The following is an 8,091-nucleotide window of genomic DNA, read 5'->3' on the forward strand; positions in this document are numbered from 1 at the left end:
CCAAAACGGATTGAGCCTTCTTTTTATGTCCATGATTGAGCCCCGTTTATAAACAACCCTTCCGGGTTTTGTCCGTTGGCTTGTGTCGATACGTCAAGTGTCGATACGTCATCTGTAAGCGCAGGACCCCGAGTCCATCTGGAAGCCGAGTCAATCTGACACCCACACCGGCAGTGTGAACCCATGCCAGAACGCTGCATGTGGTGATCAGGCACGCTATGTGAAACCCGCCCCGGATGTGACACGCCACGGCAGGAAATGAAGCACTGAAGAAAGACTAGATTTAAATGAAACCATTAGGAGGATTTTACAACTTGAAGATGTCAAACTAACCTAAAAAATGTTAAGCATGACCAGGATCTCAATAAACATGAATGTTTATTTTCCCCAACAATAGGCCTAAGTAATTTTTTGCACATAAAATACTTTTGTGCATTAGATTGGAGGTATTCGTATGAAAACTGCTTATTTCCGCACTGCATGCACATGTGAAACAGCAGAAACATAACAGCCAGAGTATAGTGCAATATTAACCACGTCAGGCGCGCCTTGCGCAACCCAGCCAGAACGTGGCCGGTGTGGGTGTCAGATCGACTCGGCTGCCAGATCGACTCGGGGTCCTAGATGCGCAACAATGACGCACTTCCTGTAAACACTGTCTTTTAAATGCGCACGGGCGTTTCATTCATTCTCATGTTATTTCCAAGTATTGACGATCTCCTTTTGTTTTCTAATCTATGAATAATAATCTAATGTAAAAATTGTTGTTGCCTATACTTGGGTTGTCTATAAAAGAAGAATCGGTTAACTCCATTCACTGAACGGGGCGATCCACTTTATTTCCTGCGCTCCCAACACAGAGTCAAAACAGCGACCCACACGCAGACACTTCCGCTCTCCTCCTTCAGAATAAGAGTCCCTAACAGGAACTGGGTTACATATGCATTCATCAGTGCTTTTAGACGTGTTTCCAATGGCTTTGTTGTGCGAAAGAACGGGCTGCGATCAATGAAATCAAAACCAAAACGGATTGAGCCTTCTTTTTATGTCCATGATTGAGCCCCGTTTATAAACAACCCTTCCGGGTTTTGTCCGTTGGCTTGTGTCGATACGTCAAGTGTCGATACGTCATCTGTAAGCGCAGGACCCCGAGTCGATCTGGCAGCCGAGTCAATCTGACACCCACACCGGCAGTGTGAACCCATGCCAGAACGCCGCATGTGGTGATCCGGCACGCTATGTGAAACCCGCCCCGGATGTGACATGCCACGGCAGGAAATGAAGCACTAAAGAAAGAGTAGATTTAAATGAAACCATTAGGAGGATTTTATAACTTGAAGATGTCAAACTAACCTAAAAAATATTAAGCATTACACCTACAAAGAACGAGAGGGGAAACACAGGAAAACACAAGGACAACAACCACACACACTAGGTAACTGGTTGGGAACCTACATGCGGGTGATAAAATTCGGCTGCAGAGAATCAACTTGTACACTTTAGCACCTGAGGTTGTTTATGGCATTCCTATGCACATCAAGTCCCACACCGTTGGAGTTTCCCGAATTGACCTGTCGCTAAGTCACGCCCCCCATCGTTACCATGACGAACCCGGACAAACAAACCAGACTAGACAACAAAAACATATGGAAAAATGTCAGCTGACAGTATATACAAGATACAAGATCGTTTATTGTCATATACACAATGGAAACATAGTTTGCACTGGGCAATAAAATTCTTAATTTGCAAGTTCCCTTCACACAAAATATACTTAAAGGGGACCTATTATGCTTTTTCGACTTTTATGACCTATAAACGTTGTTATAATGATTGATAGTCATATTTAACCATACACAAAAAACGATGTCGATTTTCGGGAAATTCCTCTCATCTGGGCGCTTTCAGCATTCTCTGTCAACGCTCGGTTTCGTCCTTCTCCGCCCCCTCGCCCCCCTCCTGCCAACCCAACTCCGTTGTGATTGGTTATCTTCCTTGAAGTGCGCGCGCGGACAGATTTGACCAGGCATATGGGGGAGCGGCAGGAGTGCCTCTACGACTACGTAGATGATTTCCCGGAAATGTGAACAAGTGAATCGCAAACGTTGTACCGAGTGTTTAGCGCTCTGCACAGCCACCCCAGACTGTCAGCAGAGAATCCGTCGAAATGCATGTACGTCATTATTTGACACTTAAGTATTTAAACATGTTAAACATGACTTTCAATCATTATAACAATGTTTAAAGGTCATAAAAGTCGAAAAAGCATAATAGGTCCCCTTTAAAATAAAGTAGATAAATAAACTAAACTACTAAAAATATCTGAACAAATAGCAGAATTCAGTTAAACAAAAACAGTTAAATATAAGGTGCTGTTTAGCATGTGCAATGTTCGCATACAGCAGAAGGCCCTGAAAGACATTGAAATATAGACGTTTTTGAATGTATACATTGGATATTGAATATTATTAGTAGATAAGTACATAGTGCAAATGAAGCTCACAGTTGAAAATAAATACAGTTCACAGTATTGAATGTAGTGCAAATACAGGGTGTCATCAGTGTTTGAGAGTCATTCAGCAGCCTGATGGCCTGTGGATAAAAACTGTTTTTAAGTCTGGTTGTTCTGGCTTTCATGCTCCTGTAGCGTCTGCCAGATGGTAGCAGTGTGAACAGTGTGTGCTGGGGGTGTGTAGTGTCCTTGGTGATGTTGTGTGCCCTCTTTGTAACCCGGGTGTTGTAAATGTCTTGAAGTGATGGGAAGGCTGCTCCACAGATGTATTGTGCAGTTTTAATCACACGTTGGAGAGCCTTCCTTTCCTGTACCTTGCAGTTTCCAAACCACACTGTGATGGAGTTGCTCAGGAGGCTCTCCACTGTACACCTGTAGAAGTTGCTGAGGAGTTTGGATGACAGTCCAAATTTCCTCAGCTTTCTTAAGAAGTACAGCCGCTGCTGAGACTTCTTGGCAATGTGCTGGGTGTTGTGAGACCAGGAGAGGTCCTCGCTGATGTAGGTGCCGAGGAATTTAAAGGTTTTCACCCTCTCTACCTGAGTCTCGCCGATGTGTAATGGACTGTGCTGGTCTCTCCTCTTCCTTGGGTCGATAATCAACTCCTTAGTCTTCTCTGTGTTAAAGGAGAGATTATTTGTGTGGCACCAGGACACCAGCTGAGCCACCTCCTCCCTGTAGTCTGTCTCCACCCCACCAGTGATCAGTCCGATGACTGTAGTGTCATCCGCAAACTTGATGATGGTGGTGTTGCGCTGGGTGGAGGCACAGTCGTAGGTGAAGAGGGTGTACAGCAGTGGACTCAGCACACAGCCCTGGGGGGTCCCTGTGCTCACCGTCCTTGTGCCTGATGTCCGGGTACCAACACTGACTGTCTGGGGTCTGTCTGTGAGGAAGTCCAGAACCCAGCTGCAGAGGGAAGGTGTCAGTACGAGGATGAGGAGCTTCTCAGCCAGTCTGGTTGGGAGGACCGTGTTGAATGATGAGCTGTAGTCGATTAACAGCATTCGAACATACGTGTCCTTGTTCTCCAGATGCGTGAGAGCTGTGTGGATGGCGGTGTTTACTGCGTCGTCAGTGGACCTGTTCCGACGGTACGCAAACTGTAGGGGGTCCAGGGTGTCCGGGATGGTCTTTTTAATGTGGGACATGATTATCCTCTCAAAACACTTGGTGTTTTTCTTAGACACAATGGCGCTGGTCTTGAAGCAGGTGGGCACAGAATATTGTGAGAGGGACAGATTGTAAATATCTGTTAGCACCTCAGCCAGCTCCGCTGAACAGACCCTCAGTGCACGACCCTCGATGTTGTCAGGGCCTACTGCTATCTGGGGGTTTGTTCTCCTCAGCGCCCTGCACACCTCAGCTGATGTCACCGTGAGTGAAGAGCTCTGTGCTGCCTCTGTTGGTAGAATCCCTCTGTTGGTGTTGAGGTCGTCGAAGCGAGCGTAGAACTCATTCAGCTCATCTGGCAGTGTGCTTTGTCTGGTTGTGACCCCCCTGCTCCGCTGCTGGTAGTCCGTGATGTGTTGCAGGCCCTGCCACATGCGCCGTGGATCCGCGGTGGTGTAGCATCCCTCCAGCTTCATTCTATACTGTCTCTTGGCTCCTCTGATGGATCTACGTAGGTCATATCTGGCCTTTTTGTAGCCCTCAGCGTCACCAGAGGCAAATGCAGTGGAGCGGGCATGCAGCATGTACCGTACATCACAGCTAATCCAGGGTTTTTGGTTAGGGTATGTTTTGCAGCACTTGGTGGGGACAACGTTGTCTATGCATGTGCTGATGTAGCCAGTAACCACTGAAGCATATTCCTCTCGTCGTCGTCGTTTGTGTAATTTCCTTTAGAATGATCACACAGGGATTGCTACATTCAGCAGCCAGATCAGTGTCTCTCCATCCAGCTGTACCAGGCCTCTGCGGCCATGTGGGGCACCAAAGGTCGGGCACTCGTTGATGATGTGTGAGACCGTCTGGGTAGCCCCACATTGGCAGGTGTCTGAGGGGCTTGATCCTGTCATTTTCTGGAAGGACTGGGTTCTCCCCCAGCCTGTTCGGAGTCAGTTGAGCCGAACCCATGCCTTCCGCGGGAGAGTATGTCCAGGTGGTGTTGGTGAAGGGGTGGCGACGAAGGCGTGCAGGTTGGTGTTTGCGTCCTTCCATTCATCTTGCCACCTCATGTCCATCCATGTCTCAGAGACAGGGCCAGACCTTAAGAGATCCGCAGCTCTAGTGGCGAAGTCTTGCCTCGTGATCCTTTGGGGTGTGTTCTGCGGTGCTGGGATGATGTTATTTCCGCCAGGCTGGAGTGCCTTCTCCGCAAGCTTGAGGATCTGGAAGTTGCGCCTTACTTTTGGTGGATGGACTCCGGATAGTACAGGTAGAATCTCTGTTGGAGTTGGTTTCATGGTGCCTGAGATGAGGCGCATAGCTTCATTGAGGACAACATCGACTGATTTCATGTGGACACTGTGAGACCAGGCTGCTGCGGCATACTCAGCAGTGGAATACACAAGTGCGAGGACTGATGTGCGCAGTGTTGTAAAACTAGCTCCCCAGTCTAGGCCGCAGAGTTTCCTTATTAGGTTGACGCGTTTGGATGTTTTGTTGGCGGGGTTCTTCAGGTGAGGCCCAAAGGTTAAGCTGCGATCAAGGGTGACGCCCAGGTAGACAGGTGCAGGGTCGAATCTTAACTTCCTGGCCTCAATTCTCACTTCTAGCTCCTTTTTGGCAAGTCGGGTTGACAGGTGATAGACCGAACAGACAGTCTTTGACTTGCTTACTTTCAGGTGCCAGAGGCGGAAGTAGTTGCAGAGAGTAGAGATGTAAGCCTCTAGGATGCTCTGGATCTCCTCGTATGTTTTTGCTTGGGCTGCAATTGCACTGTCGTCCGCATAGAGGTACTTTAGTGAAGAGGTGGCGAGATAGTCCGCAGCGTAGATGTTAAAGAGAATGGGAGCATGTGGACCTCTAGGTCCACAGTACAGTCCTCTCTCATAGCAGCAGTCTTAAACACAACCCAGTCAGTACTGTCAAAGCAGTCCTGCAGCAGAAGATCAGTCTCTTCGTTCCATACTTTAACAGTTTTACTTACTGGAGAGACCTGTTTGAGGAGCTTCCTGTAAGATGGTTAGAGGGAACACGGAGATGTGGTCCGACTGTCCGGGCGGGGGGGCAGCCTTGTAGGCGCCCTTCACGTTGCTGTAGACGTGGTCTAGAATGTTGTTTTCCCTCGTCGGGAAGCTCACGTACTGGTGGTACTTGGGGAGGACAGTCCGAAGGTTGCAGTGGTTAAAATCCCCTGCCACAACAAACACAGCGTCCGGGTGTGTAGTCTCGTGTTAGCTGATGGTGTCGTGCAGTAGTCCGAGCGCTGCGGTCTGGTCCGTCCGTGGCGGGATGTAAACAGCCAGAATAAAGACAGCACTGAACTCCCTCGGTAAATAAAAGGGTCTGCACTTAACCATCATATCAATTCCCTGGTGAAAATCAAATGTACTAAGTATACTTAATCTCAGTATACGTAATGTACTTAAAGCACCACTAAAAGCCAGTATATTTTAAGTGGGACATTTTCATGTATATTTAAGTATATTTAATGCATTTAAGTTTAAATAAAGTAGTACTATCTCTATACTCATACTAATAATGTGCTAAGATGAAAATACTTTGTGTACTTCGCGCATACCTAGTACACTTCAGTGTCATGTTTCATTTATAACATCCAAGTTATCTTAAAAAGTGCTAATATTGTGTTAGTACATATTATGGAAATCAACACAAAGCACACTAACTACATATTTCAAGAGTAGTATTTTAAGCCATTTAAGGTTTTTAGATTTAATTTAAATAATATTTCAAATGCATTGAATAAGTACTTGTAATGTTGTAAGTGTATATTGCAAACATAAAATGACTACATTTCAAGTGTGTTATTAGTTCACTAGACTTGGCATATCTACTTCACCTTGAACATATTCCAAGTGTGTTTAAAGTGTTGTTTAAGCATTATCCAAGTGTATGTGAAATATATAAATTCTATAAGTTTCATGTTACATTTAATTTGGTCTCTTTACATTTCACTTTCAATATGTTACTTCTACATCAGAAATGTCTTTCAGGTGTTATGATTGAATGACCGGAACCGAAGCACGGACAACCGATGCTGAATTAGAACAGAGGTTTATTGTAGTGAGGGCGAGAGCAGTAGGGAACAACAGGAGATGGACAGTCAAGGATGGATTCCAGGCCGCTAGGCTGGCAGAAGTACACCTACATTGAACTTTCAGAAGAAGTATACTTTTCCAAAAATCTACCTAAATTATACTTAACATGAAGTATATTCCTGAAAAAAATACTTACACTTCAGCACTTCATTTTCACCAGGGTTCCTTCAAATACCGTTGCTGCTAAATAAATCGAATTAACTGGCAACGACAACGCCACAACAATAGCAACAACTTGCATCCATTCAAAGTGTATCAAGGGGGGCTCTCCACTCAAAGAATGCGAGGGGGGCATTTCATCGCAGAGAATGCACTAATCGCATCACTTTAATGTGTGCGCGACGACAGCGACGCACCACACACCCAATGTCCCGTGGTCTCAAGTCCTGTTGAATAGCCTAACAAATAATAATAATGATCGGACGCAGATGCAAGCGTTGAATTAATAGCAGCGTGTCGTGTCCCTTCATGACTCTGTATAGAACGATATGAGAATATGAGAGAGAGAGAGAGAGAGAGAGAGAGAGAGAGAGAGAGAGAGAGAGAGAGAGAGAGAGAGAGAGAGAGAGAGAGAGAGAGAGAGAGAGAGAGAGAGAGAGAGAGAGAGAGAGAGAGAGAGAGAGAGAGAGAGAGAGAGAGAGAGAGAGAGAGAGAGAGAGAGAGAGAGAGAGAGAGAGAGAGAGAGAGAGAGAGAGAGAGAGAGAGAAGCGTTTACTTGTCTGGCAACGGTACACTGACGGTCTAATGGACATCTGGTGGGAGCCACCCGAGTGTGAAAACAAGCGACGGCCGCGGAACAAACAGCAGGAGAGACAAGAGACGACCACGGATGATCGCTTTGGAATGCTAAACGTACCTAACCGCGTGTGCTCGTCGTTAGGACGTGAACTGGAAGGCGATTATCATTCATCAAGCCCAGCCCGGCCGTTACCGCCAGCAGAGGACTATAGCGCAGAGTTATTCGAGTGGAAGTGGACGGAAGTTAACTTAGTCTGAAATTAAACTATCGACACATCCCCAGCATTGGCAGCGAGGGTGGGGGAGGAGGTGACTGTTGGCGATGTGATTAAGCCATATTGAGATTAAGCCGTAAAGAGTGTGAGTATTGTGGTGTGGGCTGGTGCCATCTGGACAATAAGGCCCGTTGTTGTATTTCTCCTGAGATGTCATGGAGGTGAGTTATCTCCTCCTATTTTCCAATGATGTCCACACTACTTATTTTAGTGAAGGGACACAGTTGCAGGAAAGACAGCTAGGACCACACATGTCTTTGAGAGGGAGAGCGAGAGAGGGTTTGACTCAGCATTTTGACTTAGACCTCACAAGGCAGCTCACTCTTTTATTACTTAATCC

This window comes from Gadus morhua, chromosome 19 (assembly GCF_902167405.1).
Source record: "Gadus morhua chromosome 19, gadMor3.0, whole genome shotgun sequence".
NCBI lineage: Eukaryota > Metazoa > Chordata > Actinopteri > Gadiformes > Gadidae > Gadus > Gadus morhua.